The sequence below is a fragment of the Malaclemys terrapin genome, chromosome 21 (genome assembly GCF_027887155.1).
Source record: "Malaclemys terrapin pileata isolate rMalTer1 chromosome 21, rMalTer1.hap1, whole genome shotgun sequence".
Taxonomy (NCBI): domain Eukaryota; kingdom Metazoa; phylum Chordata; order Testudines; family Emydidae; genus Malaclemys; species Malaclemys terrapin.
In genome coordinates, this window is record NC_071525.1 from 16,445,103 (window position 1) to 16,468,603 (window position 23,501).

At 52.4% G+C, this 23,501-nt stretch overlaps 1 long non-coding RNA gene across 1 annotated transcript; it reads right to left on the reverse strand.

Annotated features, from left to right (window-relative positions):
* Positions 1-9,318: 9,318 nt before the first annotated feature.
* On the reverse strand, positions 9,319-23,290 carry LOC128826985 (uncharacterized). The gene is made up of 3 exons (XR_008442916.1): positions 21,646-23,290; positions 11,527-11,603; positions 9,319-9,826 (listed from the first exon to the last, which is right to left on the reverse strand). It is a non-coding gene; the product is annotated as an uncharacterized LOC128826985 (long non-coding RNA).
* Between the last annotated feature and the right edge of the window lie 211 nt (positions 23,291-23,501).

The window sequence follows — 23,501 nt, forward strand, 5'->3', positions numbered from 1 at the left end:
CCAAGCCCTGTGAGCTCGAGTCCAATGATCTGGGCTCTGAGACGTCATGCCCCTGGGTTTGAATTGCAATTTTCGAGGCAGCCGATGAATCTAGGAGTTCAATGCCCATAAAAGGACCTGTATTTCTCACGCAACGTGTAATTGACCCGTGGAACCCACTGCCACAGGAAGCTGTTGAAACCAAAACCATAACAAGATTCAAGAAGGGAGTGGAATAACCGGAATGATCACAGTACGTGATTGCAAACAAGTTAGTGGCCGGGACTATCAAACTTCCTCTTTCAGGGTTTGAGTTGATTTCTAATTATAAGAAAGCAGGGTGATGATTAAGGTGTGCTTTCTGGGAGGGGGACAGATTATCTCCCATCAGCCACTGCAGGGGGTCTCACACCTTCCACTGAGCACTGTCAGTGACGAGATGCTGGACTAGATAGTGAGATTGCTTTAAAAAAAAAAAGTGTTGGATTCTGTTTATTTGCCTTCAGGTTTCGATCTGTTCATTTTAGGTCCTTATCTGGCCTCCATCACCTTAGTATCTGGGTGCCTCACATTCTTTAATATATTTATCCTTACGCACCCCTGAGAAGAAGGTAGGGACTGTTACTCCCTTCAGAATGACCTAATAGCAAGTGTGAAAAATCGGGACACTTTTTTTTCGGTGGGGGGGCATATTTGCCTATATAAGACAAAGCCCCTAATATCGGGACGGCCTCAATAATATTGGGAAGTCGAGTCACCGTAGTTAGGGTGGGGCAGGGAACGATTTTCCCATCCCAGGAGAATGCTCAAGATTTTGAAAAGTTTTCCCCTCCCAAAAATCTTGAAAGATGTTCCCATTCGACAAAAGAAAACAAAAACGGTCTTGATTTGGGTCAGTTGAAACATTTCATTGCGAACATTTCTAAAGCTTTCATTTTGCTTTTGCCCTTTTAATCCCATTTTTAAAATCGATATAAATTCAGTCACAACACGTCATGCCGGGATGTTTTGACAATGTCACACCTTCCCCCCCACCCCAACTTTTTTGGCATTGGGAACTTCACCCAAACAGATCCTGTCCTGGGTTTCAGTTTTGACGCCTTGGCATTTTGGGGTGGGGAGGAATTCCCAGGCACTCTACCCATTGTGCTGATAGGGAAACTGAGGCAGAGAGCGAGACTGAATGCCGTGTTGAGAGTCACATGGGTAGCTGGGGGGTGGAGCAGGTCTCCTCCAGTCCTGGATGATGCACAGCATTGAATCATCCCTTCTCTGGGCTTTTAAGGGGAATGTAGGTCATGTTGTCAAGCTTTTCTTTTGGAATCACAAGGGTTTGTTTTGATTCTGGGCCAGTCACAGGACTCCAGCTGCTGGGGCTTGGAGAAAAGCCCCAGCTGTCAGGAGACCTGGCAACCCTGCTCCTTGTGAATGTTGGCTGTACCCAGATGGGCCACGCAGGTCTCAGTGTTGGGAAGGAGCCGCTCTGAGTAACTGGCCCACATACGGTGCCCCAAACTGGTGCTGTGCCAGCCCGGTGTTGACAGTGCTGGGGGCTGATAAAGGGAAGGCTTGGGTTGGGTTTACCATAATACACCTAATAAATGACAATCTACAGCGCCTAACACAAGGGGGTCCTGGCCCATGTCTGGGGCTCCTAGCTGCTACCGTAATACACCCAATAAACAATGCACAGCACCTAGCACAATGGGTCCCAGCCCAAATATGGGGTTCATGGGCTCTACCGTAATACACCTAATAAATAACAATGTACAGTACTTAGCAGAGTGGGGCCCTGATCCGTGATTGGCACTCCAAGGTGCTACTGTAATAGGAAATGCTGAGCACAAGGGGGTGGCCTACGCCCTGCCACTCAGAGCATCTTAGGCACCTACACCTCTACTGCAATATAACGCTACCCAATATAACACAAATTCAGATATAACGCGGTAAAGCAGAGCTCTGGGGGGGCGGGGCTGCGCACTCCAGTGGATCAAAGCAAGTTCAATATAACATGGTTTCACCTATAACACAGTAAGATTTTTTGGCTCCTGAGGACAGTGTTATATTGAGGTAGAGGTGTATTTCCATGCATGAGTCTCCTCTATAAGAGATCTCCTGGTGTTAGACACTTAAAGCATTTTGTTCCTCATGGAAGGCTGGGAGGGGAGCTCCCCATTAGCCCAGTGGTTAGCACTCTCATCTTTAATTTAATTTATTAATGGAGATATCCTATCTACTAGAACTGGAAGGGACCTTGAAAGGTCATGGAGTCCAGCGCCCTGCCTTCACTAGCAGGACCAAGTACTGATTTTGCTCCAGATCCCTAAGTGGTCCCCTCAAGGATTGAACTGACAACTCTGGGTTTAGCAGGCCAATGCTCAAACCACTGAGCTATCCCTCCCCCCCACATCTGGGGCATGGGGGCCCACAGTTCATTTCCCCCCTCTGCTTTCTGTGAAGAAGGGATTTGAATGTGGGTTTCCCATCTCCTAGGAGACCACCTGGGCTATAGAGTCATCCTGACCTGCTTGTAAGCTTCAAGTCAGGCTTCCCACTCTCCTTAACCCCTGGCACTTAAAAATGTTTCACTGAGTGAAAGCAAAGAATAAGTTTACGGTCAAAGAACAGAGCTCCAAGTGCTAGAGATTAAGAACTTGGGAAGCAAAGGGTCATAGCAGAAACCAAATCGTAGTTCGCTTCCTGGAGCTGAAACGTCACTCGCAAAAACATTCCCCCATCTCTGGCAAGATGGCTTGCCCCATGTCCTTTCCCCAGTGTTGGCAACCAGGTTGGCTGAGATGCTCCTTCCATAAGAACAAGCCGGTTGGTAGCTTCTCTTTGCAGGTGGAAGGATGCCAGGGTGACTCTCTGCACCCCCAACTATACCAGAATAGAGCTTCAAGGTTCATCTGTAAATAGAGTCCTGCTGTTTACCTCTTCCTGTTAATATCCTTCGGCAGTCTCCACCCACTCTTTATTAGCATTTGACTTAATGTGCCGATCGACTTCTATTGTACAACACACAATACACAGGGGTCCGGCAGGCCACCTGCTGGCTGGAGAAGTTTGTCTCAAGACATGATACCTTTGAGTGACCTGCTTGTAGCTTCAGACCTAGAGAACACAATCGTTAGCATCACCATGAAGTTCTGGAACAGCCGTCCAAGGGGAGCAGTGGGGGCAAAACAGCGAACTGGCTTCAAGACTGAGCTTGATAAGTTTATGGAAGGGATGGTATGATGCGACTGCCAACAATGGCATGTAGCTGATCTGTGACTGCTAGCAGCAAATATCTCCAATGGCCAGTGATGGGACACTAGATGGGGAGGGCTCTGAGTTACTACAGAAAATTCTTTCCCAGGTGTCTGGCTGTTGGGTCTTGCCCACATGCTCTGGGTCTAACTGATCGCTAGATCTGGGGTCGAGAAGGAATTTTCCCCCAGGTCAGATTGGCAGAGACCCTGGGGGTGTGTGGGGGAGGGGGTCCTCACCTTCCTCTGTAGCATGGGGCACAGGCCACTTGCAGGTTTCAACTAGTGTAGATGGTGGATTCTCTGTAACTTGAAGTCTTAAATCATGATTTGAGGACTTCAATAACTCAGCCAGTGGTTAGGGGTGTATTACAGGAGTGGGTGGGTGAGGTTCTGTGGTCTGCAATGTGTGGCAGGTCAGACTAGATGATCATGATGGTCTCTTCTGACCTTAAAGTCTATGAGTCTATATCTCCTCACATTTTTTCCATATGTACATCATGCAATGATTAGCATGACCAGTGTGACTCAGACATCCAGCAGAGAGACCTTCCATGACCTCTTTTGGGGAACCCATGGGATCCCTGTACCCCTATGTACTCCTCTGCCAGTTGGCATCAAAAGGGCATTGGTCACGCAAACATACGGCTGCAAGAGCTGGAGATCTACCACAACATTAGTCAGGAAGCTAGACACCTTTGAAAATAATCCCCGGGCATTGGCTGGAAAGACTTCTTCACCAATGAAGAGATCAGAGCAATCGGCAACCAGCAGCTTGTTTCCACCAGAAACTGAAGGAAAGGCTTGACGTATCTGTGGCGTGCGGACTCTGGATGCCACACACGGGAAGCTATCAAGCAGAAACTAACTGGTGTGAGGACAGATGGGCACCCCCAGGAAACCTTAAGAAGAACCCTAAGTGGGGAGGGCAGAACAGTTGATGTCAACAGCACAAAGCAGATGGAAGCAGCAGCAAATGACAGAAAGAAATGGAAGAGGCTAGTTTCTGCCCTGATGGGGATGAGGTGTTGACAAGTGCCTGGACTCCTTCCTGGCAGAAATTCAGGTATCTAGGACTTTAGATGTCTACAGGTTTGGATGGCAGCTGAACAGCAGTGGTAAGGGTCTCAGTGGCACATAAATGTTCACTAAGGTGCCAGATTTTTGTGTGGCCCTAGCCCTTATAGTCTAAATAGACAGGAGGGACAAAAGGGAGAGGAGAAACTGAGGCCTGGAGCACAGAAGTGATTTGCTCAGGACAACTCAGGAGGTCAGTGGTAGAACCCAGGAGGGCCAACGCCCACTGGGCTTTTCCTGCTTATTTGCATCTGCTAAAATTCACAAAACTTTTGGGAGCTGTTTAAATGCTTGTGAATCGCTGATGGTGGGAGCTGGGCAAAATGTTTCAGCTGAAATTTTTTCCGGGAGACACTTTGCGAATTCATGTCAGTGCCAGTGAATTCGTTGTTTCTAAACCAAACCAAAATGAAGAGATTGCAAAGGGAATGAAACGTTTCATTTTGAAACGTATTTGGTTTGTTGGTTCTAAAAGAATTTTCCCGTCAAAATTTCTTTAAAAAAAATTTGAGTATGTTTAAAAATGGATGAAATTGAAACGAAACGTTTTGATTTTGATGAAACTGAAAGTTTCATCTGACATTAAACCAATTTGGTTTCCTGATTTTTCCAATTCACCAAAAAAATTCAAACATTTCCGTTTCTGGTCCAACCTGAAACAATTCCTCCCCCATCCCAACTTTACGAAATTGCCGGCAGACTGAAAACCCCATGATTTGCCCATGTCTAATCATGCAGAAGTAGTAATTAGGTACCTACACTTTGATGCCTAGGGGAGTTAGGCACCTAAATACTTTGCTTTCTATGAAAGTTCGGTATGTAAATACTTTGATTTCTATGGCAGTTCCGCCCCTAAGTACCATTGGGATCCATGGGAATTAGGCTCCTAACACTGTGGAGGATCTGGGCCTTGTCCCAAGTAGCCCAGCATGCCCCATGGTACATTCTAACCAAGCCTAAGGAGAGAGTTATTTTGAGCATCAGCAAAATCGAGTGTGACCGCCCCCTGTTTTGGTTCTGTATGTGGGTGGGGCTTATTGGGTGGGTGGAGATGGAATGGTCATGCCCATCTCTTCCTCCCTGGCCTGGCGACTTGGGTAGGAGCATTGTCAAACCGAGGGCTCCTGCTCTGCGCCGGTGGGAGGATGTTTCATTGGGGCAATGAGCCCGCCCCCCTGCCAGTGATGGCGCAGGGAATGGAAAGCTAGGGCTCTAACCACTGGTCCATCTGTCCTTTCTGAGCCCTTAAGGGGAACTCCCAGCAGGTCAGCTCCCCTTTACCTAGCCATCCCATCAGATTCCTTCCCAGCAGGGTCCCCCAGATCCTATCAGAGGCAGATTGAGATTTATTGGGGTCCTGGGCACAAAGAACATTTGGGCCCCCCATACCTCACTTGCCCCACCCCCTGTTTCTCCTCTTCCCCCCCAAGACCCCACCCCCTGGCCAGGCTGGAAGTTGGACCTGGGCCACAGTAAGAACTGCCCAGGGAGCCCTGGACCCTCTACCTGCCCTGGGTGGTGCACCCTGGGGGGCGGGGACAAGGGCTGGGGGCTGCTCTCAGGGGCCCGGTCCCCCGGCCCAGGGCAGGTGGAGCATCTGGGGCTCCCCACAGTGGCCTGGACCCCCTAGACAGCTCTTACTGCAGCCCCGGCCTGGCTTCCGGCCTGGCCATGGGGCAGGGCCCTAAGGGCTTTGGAAGAAGAGGAGGAGCAGGGGGCAGGGCCACAGTCCTGGCACTGGTGGCCCCCTACTTCTACACTCTGGCGGGGGCCCCAACTTGGCCGAGGCCCCTGTGGGCCCATGCGTTAATCCCCCACTGTACTAAGGTGGGACTCGGCAAGACCAGTTCTATGGCTGGGAAATGACCGTGAGCGTTTGGTACACCAGTAAGGAATTCACTCCAGGTTAGGGTTGCCAGTTTGGGCTGCACGTATTCCTGGAGGTTCCATCACCCGACATAATCTTTGATTAAAGACTGAGCTTTAATTCCTGGTGACTCCTGGAGGGTTGGCAACCCTACTCCAGGCTGGCTTGTGAAGCGAGCGACTCCTTGCAGCTGCTGGGCAGCGGTTGATACCTGTGACTCTGGAACTGCTGACGACAGCGGATGCCTAACTGATGTCTGAACCCTCGGGTGTCGCCTCAGGAAAGCGGTAGGGAGCACTGGAAGATGAGCAACTGTTAGAAGGCGCCTAAAGGGCTACCAGCCTCGGCTGCCCTAACCCAATAGACCCCAGTCCCCTCCCAGAGCCAGGGATAGAACCCAGGAGTCCTGGCTCCCTCCCACCCCCCTACTCCAACCACGAGACCTCAATTCCTGCCCAGAACCAGGAATAGAACCCAGGAGTCCTGGCTCCCTCCCCCCCCACCCGCTCCAACCACTAGACCCCACTTCCTGTCCAGAACCAGGAATAGAACCCTGGAGTCCTGGCTCCCTCCCACCCCGCCTGCTCCAACCACTAGACTTCACTTCCTGCCCAGAACCAGGGAGAGAACCCAGAAGTTGTTTCATGCTTTTCCTTCCGATTGGGAACTAAAACAAATGTCGGAATTTCCTGATGAACGGCGCTGCAGAGTTTTGAGCCATGTGAGTTATTTCTTTGTGATGAAAAATGTTTGTTGGCCTTTTGGAAAACAACAGGCCGCACGTGGCTGTGGTGCTGGAAATGTTTTTCAGTGGCTCAGTTATCAGGGTGTAGTGCTGGGAAACCTTTTGCAATCACAGGGCGTGGGCGTCATCCCCTCATCTCAGCCTCGTTCCCCCGGCTGTTTAAACACTTCGCGCTTTCTTTCAGCAAGTGTGTGTGAAGGACCCTGTGATTTCATCGATTTTAAAAATCACAAGGAAACTGATCCATCCATCCTACCCTCCTGCATAGCTGGCTGCAAAACCTCCAGGAGGGACTCCTGCCTCCAGTTACACAGGAGCTCCAAGTGCGACGCATAAACAGGGGAATCTCGAGTGGGAGCAGAGAGGTTATTTCACCTCTGGATTTGGCAGTGTGACTGCCGCTGGAATCCTGTGTCCTGAATAAAGACTGGGAGTGGCTGGGTCACTACAAAAAGTAATTTTCCCTCTGCTGATACTCACACCTTCTTGTCAACTGTTTGAGATGGGCCACCTTGATTGCATTGGCCTCGTTAGTACTACGAAAGTAATTTTCCTTCCCTTGGTATTGGCCCCCTGTTATCAACTGTTGAGAATAGGCCACTTCCATCTTAATTGAATTGGTTCGTTAGCACTGACCTCCCACTTGGTAAGGCAACTCCCATCTTTTCATGTGGTATCATATATATTCTGCTTACTGTATTTTTCACTCCATGCATCTGATGAAGTGGGTTCTAGCCCACGAAAGCTTATGCCCAAATAGTCTCTAAGGTGCCACAAGGACTCCTCGTTGGTTTTGCTGATACAGACTAACACGGCTACCACTCAAACCGTTCATTAGGTGGTGAACTAATATTAATTAAATAACTGGGTTGTTTCTGCAATCCACCCCTCCCCCCGTGCCATTTTTCCCTGCGTCCCGAATGATCTTAAAACCAGGACAACGCCAGCTCTTCAAACGTGGCGTGTAATTGAGATAGAATCGTGAGCAAGAATGAGGTGCAGCCACTGCAAAAACTTGGCTCCAAAAAATAAAATAAAGAAACGCCGGCTCTTTTGTTTTGAGTTCTGGCGCTGGAGGACCGACAGGTCACATTTTCTAGGTTTTCTCCATAAGGGCAAGAAACTCTTTTTTTTCTTAATGAAACCTGCCACTGATGCTACGTACATCCTGATGATGGTGACAGCTTATTTGCGTCACACTTACAGTCAGCTTAGATCAGTGGTCCTCAATGCGGTGCCCGCTGGGGTATCTGTGCGCCCGCGTACTGGCCGGCGGACAAGCATCCGCCGAAATGCCGCCGAGAAACAGTGTCATCAAGAGGCGTCGCCGCCCAAATGCGGCTGATTTTCGGCGGCATTTCGGCGGCGACGCCTCTTGACGTTGCCGCTTGTCGGCGGCATTTCGGCGGATGCTTGTCCGCCGGCCACGGTCCTCGGCGACTCGTCGTCCGGCGCCCGCCAGGCGAAAAAGGTTGGGGACCACTGGCTTAGACGGATCAGAAACTGAAGGCCGCTCCTGGCTCTTTCATGGTCTTCCTCATCTGATGGTGAACAAAAACAGCTCCCCACCACAGTGGACAACTCTTGCGCGGTAAATAAGCACCCGACTTTCACAATAAGCCAAAATTCAAGCTAATCCCATTTCAAAACCAGGCCAAAACAAGCCACTCCCTAAAAACCCCAACACTCTGTGTGACTAGAGCCCCCCGGCGTGCAGTCTGGGACAGTGGTGGGCTCGCTGTGCACCCCTGACTCTCTCCCTCCCTTGCCCCTGCTTGCCTGGAGAGGATAAAAAAAAGGAAGAAGCAGCAACAAGCCAAACAAGCAACAGGCTACAAGCCAAAAATTAGACAACAAGCAACTTACAAACCAGTTAAGCCAAAAACAAGCCCAATGTCTGCGATTTTTCCCGGGTTTAGCATGTCTGATTGACAGCTCAAAGCTTCCCAGAAGTAGAGGAGCAAACCAGTCACTGGGCAGGGTTGCTCCCAGCTGGTTCTACCAGACTTTTAATACCAGGGCTGGGTAATTACCTTGTAATTGACTCTAATTAGCGCTGCTGCAGCATTCCTAACCTGGAGCTCTTCCAGAAGCTTGATTCATGTAGGAGCCTGCAAACCTCTGAAAGGAACTGTGTCCCGTCACACCCTTGGCCAATGGATCCCTCCCCTATGGTCCACGCGGAGGCTGATCTTTTCTACACACCGCTCGCCGGTGCCCACGCGGGCTGTGCAATGGAACAGTGTTGCAAAGCTGGGTGGCTGGTTTCCCCACGCATCCTGCCTGCACTACATCAGTGTAACAGGGTCCACGACCTGCCCCTCTTCCTGGGGCCCGCTTGCTGCCCCCAATAAGGCTCAGAGAGGCTTCAGGGTTGTGCAACACCCGTGTCTTTATTTACTTAAGATTATCCCACCATCAGTGTCTATCTATACACAATCTTTACAGAATTAGTCACCTCCTTCACAGGCAGAGGCAGCCTTCAGCTAGGAGGCCTCCAGTTCTCTCCCTGACTAACTTCTCCCTGGCTGCCCCCAGCTCCCTCCCAGCCTTTATAGTCCTTGGCTTGTCAGGCTAGCCGGTGTTGCCAATCCTCAAGCTGGCATCAGGCCTTTTCCATGAGCCCCAATCTGCCTCCCCTGTTTGAAGCTGACTGGGCAGGGGCTAATTAGGTGCTTTTGCACCAGCACCCTGCTACAAACAGCTTAAGCTGTCTGAGTGCTTTGCAGTTGGGTGTTCTCCTAGTTCTCTTCCTAGCAGCAGTGTCGCAAGGATGTGCCACGCTTCGCCCCCTCTTCAAGGGATTACACGAGTCAAGCTGGCCTGGGTGCGGAGGGAAGGCAGAACTGCCTAGCGATTCGTACACAAGAGCAGAGTGGGGCAAAGAACGGAGTTTTGGGTTCTTTTCTGAAAAAGCGGGGGGGAGGGGAGGAGAGATTAATTTCAGGTCAGGCCCACAACAAAATGTTTCAATATTTTTAGCCAATAGAAATGTTGGGGAAAAAAATCATTTTGGGTCGAATGAAACGATTTCAGCCTGTTTAAAAGATTTGCAAACGGTTGTCAAAAATGAACGTGAAGGCGATTTTGAAATGAAAAGGCATTTTGACTCCAACCCATGGAAATGTTTGGTTGAGAAAATGCCCAAAATGAAACGTGTGTAAGGTCTGTTATTTTCCCCCACCAAAGCGATTCAGTGAAACTGACATGAATTTGCAAGATGTTGCGGTCGACCTGAAGCTGCATTCCGCTCCCCCCTAAAAAAATTCTACGCTGGATTCAATTCCTGGCTCTGCTATGGCTACTGACCTCTGTCAAGTCACTTTGTCCCCTTGAGCCTCAGTTTCCCCATCGGGATAATGATATTGACCCTCCAGTGTAAAGTGCTTTGATATCTACAGCTGAAGATCCGTAAAGTCGTCATTTCATCTCCTCTCCTAAAGCTGCCTTTGCCCTCTTCTCTTCCCCACTCTTACCTCCCTGGCTTCCCAAGGACACCTACACCTGAGCTATGTATTTGCATCCGCTAGCACCTGTCCTCTCATGGAGACATCGCCCCCTAGTGAAGGCAGCTGGAATTGCTCTTCCTGCAATTTCCCAGTTGCTTCTGCAAGCGATTGTGAGTAGCTTAAATGTCACTAGGTTAAGGGGGTCAAACTCAATGGGAGGAGAGGGCCGTACTCCAACTTTAGTTACTGTTGCAGGATGGGATTTAAAATCAGAACTGGAGCTGGAGGGGAATTTTCCATTAAAGGGATTTTGGGGGCAGAACAAAGCGGTTTCTGTGAGGGTTGCGCTGCAATGTTTCCATTGTCCACCAGGCAAATTGTAATGTAAACATTCAAGTGCATCTCCCCAAGGTGCCTTATGGGAGTTGTAGTTCATTGTGTCATGCTCTCGTTGGAGCTGGAGTCCTTGGCTGGGCTACAGCTCCTGTGGTGCACCACTGGCCAGGGCCGCCCAGAGGATTCAGGGGGCCTGGGGTCTTTGGCGGCGGGTCCCAGAGTGAGTGAAGGACCCGCCGCTGAATTGCCGCCGAAGACCCGGAGCGGAAAGAGCTCTGGGTCTTCGGCAGCGGGTCCTTCTGTCGCTCCGGGTGTGTTTGGCGGCACTGAAGGACCTGCCGCCGAAGACCCACCGAAAACTCTCATGGGGGCCCCTGAAAACTCTCATGGGGGCCCCTATGGGGCCTGGGGCAAATTGACCCACTTGCCCCTCCCCGGGGGGCCCTGCCACTGGCTGGCTGGCCACATGGTGCATCATGGGAGATGTGGAGCAGTCAGGGAGTCCCCCATGCTCCAACCACTAGACCCTATGCCCCTTCCCAAGCCAGGGATAGAACCCAGGAGTCCGATACCTAGTCCCCTGTGCTCTAATGCACTAGACCCCACTCAGATCTGGGGATAGAACCCAGGAGTCCTGACTCCCCAGCCCCCTGTGCTCTAGCACACTAGACCCAGCTCACCTCCCAGAGCCGGGAATGGCAGACAGGAGTCTGACCTCCAGACACCCCCCTCCCCGCTCTAACCACTAGTCCCCACTCCCATCTGGGGCCTGGACTCAGTGACCCAATCCTATGAGTGTATAGGTGCGTTCCAACAGGTTACCCAATCACAGGCCAAGAACTCGCGGGTTCCGACATCAGTTCGTTATCCACCGTCACGTATAAATTGTTCTCCTTAACCTGTGAGGATAGGACAAGAAGCAATGGGCTTAAATTGCAGCAAGGGCGGTTTAGGGACATTAGGAAAAACTTCCTAACTGTCAGGGTGGTTAAACACTGGAATAAATTGCGTAGGGAGGTTGTGGATCTCCATCATTGGAGATTTTTAAGAGCAGGTTAGACAAACACCTGTCAGGGATAGTCTAGATCAGGGGTTCTCAGGACACATTTTTTGGTGGCCTCAGTTGGCCATTCTCACACTTTTCCCTAAAATACTTGATTTGCTTTAGGAAAAACAAATAAATATGCACATAGACATGTCCAAATCATTGCAATTTGTTTATTGCTAGCTAGTAGGGTTGCCAACTTTCTAATTGCACAAAACTGAACACTCCTGCCCCACCCTGCCCCTGAGGCTCCCCTGCCCCGCCCCTTCTCTGAGGCCCTGCCCCCCCTTACTGCATCCCCTGTCCCTCTGTCACTCGCTCTCCCCCACCCTCATTCACTTTCACTGGGCTGGGGCAGGTGGTTGGGGTGCAGGAGGGGGGTGAGGGCTCTGGTTGGGGGTGCAGGCTCTGGGGTAGGGCTGGGGATGAGAGGTTTGGGGTACAGGAGAGGGCACCAGGTGGAGGCAGGGGGTTGGAGTGTGTGGGGGCAGTATGGGCTCTGGGCTGGGGGTGCAGGCTCTGGGTGGTGCCAGAAATGGGGGGTTCAGGGTGTGGGCGATGGCTCTGGGCCGGGGCAGGGTGTTGGGGTGCGGGAGGAGGTTCAGGATGCGGGGTCCTGGCAGCAGTTACCGTGATGCATTGGCAGCAGGGGAGGCTTCACGTGCTGCCCTCGCACCCACAGGCACCGCCCCCGCAGCTCCCATTGGTCATGGTTCTCGGCCAATGGGAGCTGTGGAGCCGGCACTCAGGGTGGGGCCAGCACACAGAGCCTCCCTGTCTGCCCAGGGGCTGCAGGGAACCTGGTGGCGACTTCCAGGAGCCACGTGGAGCTAGGGCAGGCAGGGAGCCTGTCTTAGCCTCTGGCCTCTGCTGCGCCGCCGATAGGACTTTTAACGGCCCAGTCGGCTGCCAGGCATGGGCGGCGAGTTCCATATCCACGTGGTGCTCGGGCACCAGCAATATTCAGAATCAGGGGCCCAGCTCCAGCAATACTTGGGGCCGGGTGTCCCCCCGGCCCCACCTGCAGCCCCCCCATGCCTTCCCCGAGTGTCCCCTGGCCCCGACTTGCTGCCCCTGCCCCCCGCCCCCCCACTCGCCTTTCCCGGGCCCTCAGAGCAGTGTCCTAGTGCCCATCTCCACTGCCAGGGCAGACTGACTGTGAGCCTGCCCTTCCCCTCAGACCCTTCCCTTTTCCAATGGGACCCTCCAGCAGCACAGGGGACCCCCTGCCCGCAGTCACCGCTCCTGCCCCATGCTGGCAAGGAGGCAGCCCCATCCCTCACCCCAGTGAGGCTACAGTCAGGGGCAACAGCAGGGGAGGAGGCACCCACCACGGGGGAGGCGAGGGAGATTCCTGGACCTGAGAGGGACCCTAGGAGCACATGCAGTGACAGTGGTGGGGGTGAGTGTGCTGCTGGGGGGGGGCAGGAAAGGGAGCTCCTCCCCCAGAGCTTGCTGCTGCCGGCAGGGAAAGGGCTGGGGGGAGTCCTCCTCTCTGGCCCCTGTCCCAGAGCAGCCTGCCTGTACCCCAAACTCATTCCCAGCCCTGCCCCACCCCAGAGCCCACACCCCCAGTCAGAGCTTTCACCCCCCACTGCACCCTCAACCCTCTGCCTGAGCCCCTCCAGCACCCCAAACACCTCATTCCCAGCCCCAGCCAGAGCCCTCATCCCCCACACGCCTACTCTCGCCCTGAGCCCCTCCCACATTCCAAACCCCTCATCTGCAGCCACACCCCACAGCCCTCACCCCTGCACCCCATCTCTCTGCACCCCTCCCATCCCCAAACTCCCTCCCAGAGCCTGCACCCTGCACTCCAATCCCCTGCCCCAGCCTAGGGCCTGCACCCCAGACCTCCTCCCTCACCCAAACTCCCTCCCAGAGCCTTGGGCAGGTGGGGGGCGGAGTTTGGGGGGGTGGAGTCTGGGCAGGGGCGGGTTCTGGGCACCACCAACATTTCTACAAACATGCCACCCCTGCTGCCAGGGTCCCTTTTCGACCGGGTGTTCTGGTCGAAAACCAGGCACCTGGCAACCCTACTAGCTGGTAAGTCTGCTGTGAAAAGTGATATTAATAAACATACAAGTATCACTTTGAAAAGTGATATTAATAAACATACAAGTATCACTTTTCACAGCAGACTTACCCAGCCCCGAGAAGCCTGGGTACAAATTAAGCCCTGGATGGCAGGGTCTTGGGAGGCAGCAGGGCCCAGGGCTGACGGGGGGGGGGCAGAGCCCAAAGTCCCTCAGTCAGTGCCCATGGCCATGGAATGGGGAGGGAGCCTAAAGCCGTCTGGCTGGAGCCCAGGGCCCACTGCCAGGCAGCCAGAATCTGCCAACCTGCCACCCCGGGGTGAAGCACAAAGCCTGACCCAAACCATCCCTGGGAAGGTGGGGAACTCACTGGCTGCCTGATCCTCCAGCATTGTGCCCCAGATGTCTCCAGAGGGGACAGGGCCCAACCCCTGCTTGCAGCCCCAGCAGCCAACACCAAGGGGGTGCGTCCAGGTGCAACAGGGAGGGGCTGTTGCTTTGCACCCCTCCCCCATCACAGCCAGCCCATCCTGAGTGGCGGGGGTCCTGGGATCGGGGCAGCCGGTCGGCCCCCGGGGGCGGCAGTGGAGCTCCGGGATCCAGGGGTGGGGTCCAGGCTGCCACTGCCTTGTCTCCCACAATGTGTCATATGTTGAGGACCACTGGTCTAGATAATACTTAGTCCTGCCATGAGTGCTGGGGACTGGACTAGATGGTCTCTCAAGGTCCCTTCCAGTCGTAGGCGCTGACTCCGTGGGTGCTCCGGGGCTGGAACGCCCACAGAAAAAAAATAGTGGGTGCTCACCACACACTGGCACCTCCGTGGGTCAGCACCTCCCTCTGCGCCCCCCCACCCAGCGCCTTCCGCCCACCGACGGTCCTGCTGACCAGCTCCTCCCACCTGCTGCCATCAGCTGCCCTGGCTGGCTGGTCTGAGCACAGCTCGGGTCAGGCCCCACTGGGGAGATGTGAGTGTGACGTTGCATTCCATATGTTTTATGGAAATATGCTAGTGAGTGTGAATATAATGTAACTGGACTATGCTTCATGGAAAAGGTCTCTTCTAAGGTACCATTACAAAGCTTATAATCTACGGAGTGTGTTCATCCCATTTGTCTGCATGTATCAGTCTTGTATCTAAAACTAGAAATATAAAGTATAACTCTGAAGTTCTATTGTAATTATGCAAAGTGTGCTCCCATTGACTAGGACAATTGGTTGTAGATGGCTCTGTTTACCCACAAGCCTCAACTGCAAGTGTGCGGACCACTCCTGGAAGAATGAAGGGGGGTTCACAGGACATGTGAACATGTCACACGATACTAGAATCCATCTTTAAGCTGGTGCTTTTCCATTTAGAAGGAGGAGTGGGAACCCAGAGAGAGACCAAGGATTCCTGCCTTGTGCCAAAGCTATAAAAGGGGGTGGAACAGAACAAAGGGGGCTGCAGTCATGAAAAATCCCCTAGTTACCACCTGAGCTGGAACTAACAAGGTCTGTACCAGGGGAAAGGATTGGGCCCAGACTAGGAAGGAGTCTAGTCTGTGAAAGAAGCTTATTGGAACATCTCTAAGGGTGAGATTTACTTGTATTCAGTTTCTTAATGTGTTAAGCTTAGACTTGCGTGTTTTGTTTTATTTTGCTTAGTAACTTACTTTGTTCTGTCTGTTATTACTTGGAACCACTTAAATCCTACTTTTTATACTTAATAAAATCACTTTTGTTTATTAATTGACCCAGAGTAAGTGATTAATACCTGGGGGAGCAAACAGCTGTTCATATCTTTCTATCAATGTTATAGAGGGCGGGCAATTTATGAGTTTACCCTGTATAATAAAACGGATTTATTTGGGGTTTGGATCTCATTGGGAGCTGGGTGTCTGGGTGCTGGAGCCAGGAGAACTTGCTGAACTGTTTTCAGCTTAGTCTGCAGCTTTGGGGCATGGTTCAGACCGTGGGTCTGTGTTGCGTGTCTGGCTCAACAAGACAGGGTTCTAGAGACCCAAGCTGGAAGATAAAATGGGCTCAGAGTTAGTTTCAACACATCAGGTGACAGTCCCAAGAGTGTCTCTGTGACCGAACCCGTCACAGTGGCGTAGTCGAGCAGGATCTGTGCACATCTGATTGTTTTGAGACACTGGTAGTGATTTTTAAGTGAGTTTTGAGTGTGGTGGCTGGAGAACAGACAAAGTGCTTACTGGTTTGTTATTTTCTATTTGTTTATTTCGGTTGAGGGAAATAAGCACAAGAAAGCAGGAAAATGACTATCAGATGAGGCTCAAAGAAGCAGAGGCAGCCAGGGAGGAAACTGCTCACAAAAGAGCCATGGAGTTAAAAGACAAAGAGCTTGAAGCCCAGAAAGCTGCCCAAGAGGACAAGGAAAGAGAGAGGCAGCTAGCCGTGGAGTTAAAAGACAGAAATACAGTCCCAAATTGAGACCCAGAAGCATGAACTGGCTGTAATGAAGTAGAAGAGGCAAAACCCTCCAGCAGCTGTCTCCACTTCCCCAAAAATCCATAAATGGGAGCAGTTGTGCCCGCAGTATGATGAATCCAGTGATATTGCTGAATATTTCATCACCTTTGAGAGACTATACACTCTCCTTTTGATTCCTGAAGATCAAAAGTTGACCACTTTGGTTGCAAAATTGACTGGGAGAGCTCTGGACATATTTAATAAGATGCCTATTGCTGATGCTCCAAACTATGGTAAATTTAATGAACTGGTTTTGAAAAAGTTCCAGATTACACCTGAAACCTACAGGGTGAAATTCAGGAGTTTTAAGAGGGATCTGGATTAAATAATGTAGCCTATGTAAATGAAATGAAAGATTTGTTAGAGAAGTGGGGGAGGGGAAAAGGCATTACAAGCTTGGAAGAAATGTGTGATTTGGTTACTCAGGAACAGTTCCTGAATATGTACAGTGATGATGTAAAACAGCATAGGCGTGCGCACGGGGTGTGCCAGGTGTGCCCAGGCACACCCTAATGCCCACGGGCCAGATCTGGCCCCTCAGGGCTTTGGATCCAGACCACAAGATTTGCCCCCTGTGGTGCCACAGGCCCCGCGCCATTCTCAGAAGTGGCCGGCACCACGTCTCTGGGGCCCCGTGGGGGGGGGGGGCAGGGGGCTCCATGTGTTGCTCCAGGCACCGCCCCCCGCAGCTCCCATTGGCCGGGAAAGGAGAACCACGGCCAATGGGAGCTTCGAGGGAGGTACCTGCAGGCATGGCAAGGGCAGCACGCGGAGCCCTGTGGCCCCCCCAGGGGCCGTGCAGGGATGTGGTGAGCGGCACAGTGTGGGGCCAGGACAGGCAGGCAGGCAGGGAGCACGCCACTTCAGGTAAGCAGCGCCAGGCTGGAGCCTGAACCCTTCCTGCACCCCACCCCCAACTCCCTGCCCTGAGCCCCCTGCCTGTACCCTGTACCCCTCCGGCACCCCAACCCTCTGCCTGCACCCCTCCTGCACCCCAACCCCCTGCCTGTACCCTGCACCCCCTCCTGCACCCCAACCCCCTGCCCTGAGCCCCCTGCTGCACCCTGCACCCCCATGCACTCCAACTCCCTGTGCTGAGCCCACTCTGCACCCCAACTCCCTGCCGCACCCTGTACCCCTCCTGTACCCCAACCCCCTGCCTTAAGCCCCCTGCCTGCACCTCGCACCCCAACCCCCTGCCCTGAGCCCCCTGCTGAACCCTGCACCCCTCCTGCACCCCAACCCCCTGCCCTGAGCCTCCTCATACACCCCACACCCCTCCTCTGCCCCAATCCCTTGCCCTGAGCCCCTTCCCGCACACTGCACCCCTTCCCACACCCCGCACTCCCTCCCGCACCCCAATCTTTATGATATTTGTCTTTAAAAAATAATAATAATAAAATTCCCTGGGTGTACACCCTAATGAAATGTTCTGCATACGCCTATGTAAAACAGTATTTGTGGGACAAAAAGGTGGGTGCCGTGGATGAATTAGCTGGGTTTGCAGACTCTTTCGAGTAGTCACAAGCTGCAATTAACCATAAACCACTGGCAGAGGATACAGGATTGGTGGAAAGCGGAATCACTGTTTTACCCCTGGGAAAAGGAAGGCTGGGCATTCACCTCCCCATTCAGGGGCAGCAGGCTTGTAGAAATGTTGGTGGTGCCCAGAATGTCCAAAGCCTGCCCCCCCAAAAACTCTGCCCCCACCTATCTAAGGCTCTGGGAGGGAGTTTGGGTGGGGGAAGGAGGTCTGGGGTGCAGGCTCTGGGAGGGAGTTTGGGTGCTGGGTGCAGGCTGGGGGTGCAGGAGGGGGTGAGGGGTGCAGGCTCTGGGACAGAGTTTGGATGCAGGCTCTGGGCTGGGGGTGGGGGTGCAGGCTCTGGGAGGGAGTTTGGGGAGGGAGGGGGTGGAGGAAGGGGTGCAGGCTCTGGGAGGGAGTTTGGGGAGGGAGGAGGTGGAGGAAGGGGTGCAGGCTCTGGGAGGGAGTTTGGGGAGGGAGGGGGGTGGAGGAAGGGGTGCAGGCTCTGGGAGGGAGTTTGGGGAGGGAGGGGGGTGGAGGAAGGGGTGCAGGCTCTGGGAGGGAGTTTGGGGAGGGAGGGGGTGGAGGAAGGGGTGCAGGCTCTGGGAGGGAGTTTGGGGAGGGAGGGGGTGGAGGAAGGGGTGCAGGCTCTGGGAGGGAGTTTGGGGAGGGAGGGGGGTGGAGGAAGGGGTGCAGGCTCTGGGAGGGAGTTTGGGGAGGGAGGGGGTGGAGGAAGGGGTGCAGGCTCTGGGAGGGAGTTTGGGGAGGGAGGGGGTGGAGGAAGGGGTGCAGGCTCTGGGAGGGAGTTTGGGGAGGGAGGAGGTGGAGGAAGGGGTGCAGGCTCTGGGAGGGAGTTTGGGGAGGGAGGGGGGTGGAGGAAGGGGTGCAGGCTCTGGGAGGGAGTTTGGGGAGGGAGGGGGGTGGAGGAAGGGGTGCAGGCTCTGGGAGGGAGTTTGGGGAGGCAGGGGGTGGAGGAAGGGGTGCAGGCTCTGGGAGGGAGTTTGGGGAGGGAGGGGGTGGAGGAAGGGGTGCAGGCTCTGGGAGGAAGTTTGGGGAGGGAGGAGGTGGAAGAAGGGGTACAGGCTCTGGGAGGGAGTTTGGGGAGGTAGGGGGTGGAGGAAGGGGTGCAGGCTCTGGGAGGGAGTTTGGGGAGGGAGGGGGGTGGAGGAAGGGGTGCAGGCTCTGGGAGGGAGTTTGGGGAGGGAGGGGGGTGGAGGAAGGGGTGCAGGCTCTGGGAGGGAGTTTGGGGGCAGGAGGGGGTGTGTGGGAAAGGGGTGGGGGTGCAGGCTCTGGGAGGAGGTGAGGAAGTGCAGCACTTACCTGGGGCTCCTAGGCAGGATGGGCTGGGCCTCCGTGTGCTGCTACCCCCAGGCACTGCCCCCAGAGCTTCCTATTGGCTGCAGGGGCGCTTGAGGCGGGACACAGACCCACCCCACCCAGGGGCTGCAGGGAGGGGCCGGCAGCCACGTGGAGCAAGCAGGCAGGAAGCCACTCAGCTCCGCTGCACTTCTGGTGGTGAGTGGGGGCCCTGGGCTGTTTTAAATCGCCCAGGGATGCACGGGGGAGCACCCGGGGGGCAGAAGGTGGGGCCGAGGGAGACACCCGGCCTCAGACATTTCTGGAGCCGGGCCCAGAATATTCCTGGTGCCCAGGCACCACAGGCCCATAGAACTCGCCGCCCATGTCCCCATTCCCCTGTTACTCGTCCCAAGTCTCCTGTACAAACAGAGGAGCCCGACAGGTGCTATCATTGTAAGTCCACTGAGCACCTGAGGAATAAATGTCCTTGGCTGAGTGGCAACAGGCACCAGTTAACACATGAAGCTGCTGCTTCTCAGAGCACAGGGGTATCCCGGGCTACTGCCTCTTATCCCACAGGATTTGTAAAGGTTGCTTCTGCACAGCCAAGCAGTGAGCGTATGCATGCTGTGAAGTGTCATGGCAAAGTGCTCCAAAGATGGAGAGACACTGGTGCAGAAATTTCTGTGCTCAGGAGGGACCTGATCCAGGAGAAGGATTTGTTACCAGGAAAAATGGCAGAATTAGAATTGGTCGGAGGTAACAAAGTCCTTGCACCTTTAGCTAAGGTACCCATGAAAACTGGTGATTTGCAGGCTGAACTGACTATTTCAGCGGTGGCACACAATTTTGCACTGTTTCTATTGGGAAATGATTTTTTTTTTTTTTGAATCATTGGCAGAATCTGTCCCAGGGTTTGTTAGCAGCAAGAAGGAATCTTGTGCTGAAAGCCCCAGTGGGGAGGCTGGAGTCACATGTGCTGCTGAGGGAATAGGAGAGCGTCTCTTTAATTCCTCTGGAGCAGTGGAGAATGCAGCTTTAGGGGAAGGGGGTGGTCAAAACCAGTTCCTGTAGCCTCTGGGCTGAAGGCAAGTCCCTGCAGGAAGGGCTGGATAGAGCCAGCTCCTGTCCTGTGATCATCTCCCTGGAGGAGGGGGATGTTCCACCTTGTAACAGGGAGGCCATCCCACCTGCTGACTGCCAGGAAGTTGCACATCAGCAGGGACTGGTCCTGCTATGGGGTGCACAGAGACATGTATCCTGGAGATGGAAGTTGGAGTTCTGATGACTGCTGCAGTGGGAACAGACCCCAAGGGCTCTATAGCTGGGAGCAAGCCCAACCTGAGTGAAAGGGGGAGGATTTTGCTGGCCAGTGAAGGGTCTGTCATAGCTGGTATCTGTGAGCTCACAATTGGATTAGGGTCTGTTATGGTATACCCCCCAAATCTGAAATCTGGGGTACAGATGTGGGGACCTGCATGAAAGACCCCCCCCCCAAGTTTATCCTCTACCAGCTTAAGTTAAAACTTTTTCAAGGCACAGTTTTTTGCCTTGGATAGATATTGCTGCCACCACCAAGTGATTTTTACAAATATTCAGGGAAGGGTCACTTGGAGCCCTATCCCCCCAAAAAATATCCCCCCAAGCCACTTCACCCCCTTTCCTGGGGAGGCTTGAGAATAAAATACCAACCAGTTGCCTTAGCAATGTGATCACAGACCAACCCCTTGTCTAAGGACTTTGGAATTAAAGGATTTTTTAAAAAAGAGTATATTTTATTTAAAAAGAAAGAAACATCTGAAAACGCAGGCTTTAGGGATTAAACACCAAAAATATTTTTGGGGGGTTCAGCTTAAAGGTTACAAGCAAAACAAAAGCACCTGGGATTAGCGCAGAGGAATCCACAAACCAAAACAACCAAAAAAGGTTTCTAATCACATCTGTCTTAACTTTTTCTGTGCTACTTACATATCTGGGGTTCCAAATGAGGAGTTTCTAGGTATGATACTGATGATCTCCCCTACTTGACTTAAAGCTTACAGCTTGTTGCTACCTTCCCCTCTCTCCAGCCTGAGACACAAAGAACCCCCCCCAGCAGTTTTTCAAATTTGAAAGGGTACAGCCTCCCTATTGTCTCCCCTGGTCAGGTGCCAACTCAGGTTAAGCTTCTCTTAACCGTTTACTGTTAAGGCAATTAGGGTACAGCTGCTAAGGAGGATTCTATAGCTAATGACTGGTTCGGTGTCCAGAAAAGGGAGCTACCCCCCTCATTCATCACAGGGTCACATGCCCTTCTGGGGGACACTGGAGTGTCTGCCTCAGAGGGGAGCCCAGAGAGGGAAGTCCAGATGGAAAGTGAAAGAGGACAGGGGAGTCTGCCCACCTTTCGTAGGAAGGCTTTTCCCCGGGGGGGTGGGGTGAAGGAACTGCATCTAAAATGCCAGACCCCTCACCTGTGGATCAGGTTTTAAGGGAAGACTGGGGGGGTCAGATCTCCTGGAGGTGAGAGTCCACCCAGCTGACCTTTTGGGAACAGAGAGTGGGGTGACCGAGGGGAATCTTACCAATCCAAAGCACTCCATTGAAGGATGTTGTTCCTGCTACGCTTGTAAGAGATAAAACTGTCTCTTCAAGATAGGCAGAAGGAAAACTTCACAAGGGGGTGGGGTCCAAAACAAAGAGATTCCAGAGGGAGGGGCCAAGGGCAGGCATGGTTGCAGTGCACCCTTTCCTTGCCAGAACCTCAAACACATGCCTGAATTGAGAGCCTTCTCCAGAGAGGCAGGAGAATCTGTGTCTGAGCCCCCACCATGGTACACAAAGGGATTGGGAAATACAGTGGACACTGGGCAAGCCAGGCTGTGTGAACGGAATCTGTCCATCATAAGCTGGCTGTTAATCTTGTGTCTTTTGCTACTTCATCTAGGGGTCAAGACAACGGAGTTAATACTAATGGTAAACCCTTTAAAGATGTGGGACATACTTGATTTGTGGGAAAAACTTTTGTACATGCTAGGAATGGTGACAAGACAATCCCGCAAGCATGTTGTTTCCAGCTTATACCTGTAAACAGGCTGGAAGCTTGGCACAGCAGCAAAAGCATAACAGGCCTACACTGCTGTGTGGAGGGGGAAACTGAGGCACACTGCCTCATGGCATTGGTGGCTAAATGCCAAGATACCTACACTTTAACAGATATTGCTGTCTGCATTCTGTTAGCAATACTACACCCCAACATGTTTTCAGGCACTTGCAGACCCAGAACTTTGCAAGAACATCTATAAACAACATCATAGGATTTAAAAGTACTGGGAGGGTGTGTAACCAGAGACTAACAGGGATTTTACACGTACTGCCTCCGCCATGGACAGTGTCCAAGACTCTGGCAGTAGGTTCATGAGAGGGTGTGATGTTGCACTCCAAATGTTTTATGGAAATATGCTAATGAGTGTGAATATAATGTAACTGGAATATGCTTCATGCAAAAGGTCTCTTGTAAGGTATCATTACAAAGCTTATAATCTACTCAGTTTGCTCATCCTATTTGTATGCCTGTATCATTCTTGGATCTGAAACTAGAAATATAAAGTATAACTCTGAAGTCTATTGTAATTATGCAAAGTGTGGGCCATTAATGGTGGTTTGGAATCTTGATGGCTCCACTGACTAGAACAATTGGTTGTAGATGGCTCTGTTTACCCGCAAGCCTCCACTGCAAGTGTGCGGGCCAGTCCTGGAAGAATGAAGGGGATTCACAGGACATGTGAACATGTCACACGATACTAGAATCCATCTTTAAGCTGGTGCTTTTCCATTTAGAAGGAGGAGTGGGAACCCAGAGAGAGACCAAGGATTCCTGCCTTGTGCCAAAGCTATAAAAGGGGGTGGAACAGAACAAAGGGGGCTGCAGTCATGAAAAATCCCCTAGTTACCACCTGAGCTGGAACTAACAAGAACTGTACCAGGGGAAAGGATTGGGCCCAGACTAGGAAGGAGTCTAGTCTGTGAAAGAAGCTTATTGGAACATCTCTAAGGGTGAGATTTACTTGTATTCAGTTTCTTAATGTATTAAGCTTAGACTTGCGTGTTTTGTTTTATTTTGCTTAGTAACTTACTTTGTTCTGTCTGTTATTACTTGGAACCCCTTAAATCCTACTTTTTATACTTAATAAAATCACTTTTGTTTATTAATTGACCCAGAGTAAGTGATTAATATCTGGGGGAGCAAACAGCTGTGCATATCTCTGTCAGTGTTATAGAGGGCGAACAATTTATGATTTTACCCTGTTTAAGTTTTATACAGAGTAAAACAAATTTATTTGGGGTTTGGATCCCACTGGGAGCTGGGTGTCTGGGTGCTGGAGATAGGTAACTTGCTAAGCAGTTTTTGGTTAAAGTCTGCAGCTTTGGGGGTGTGGAT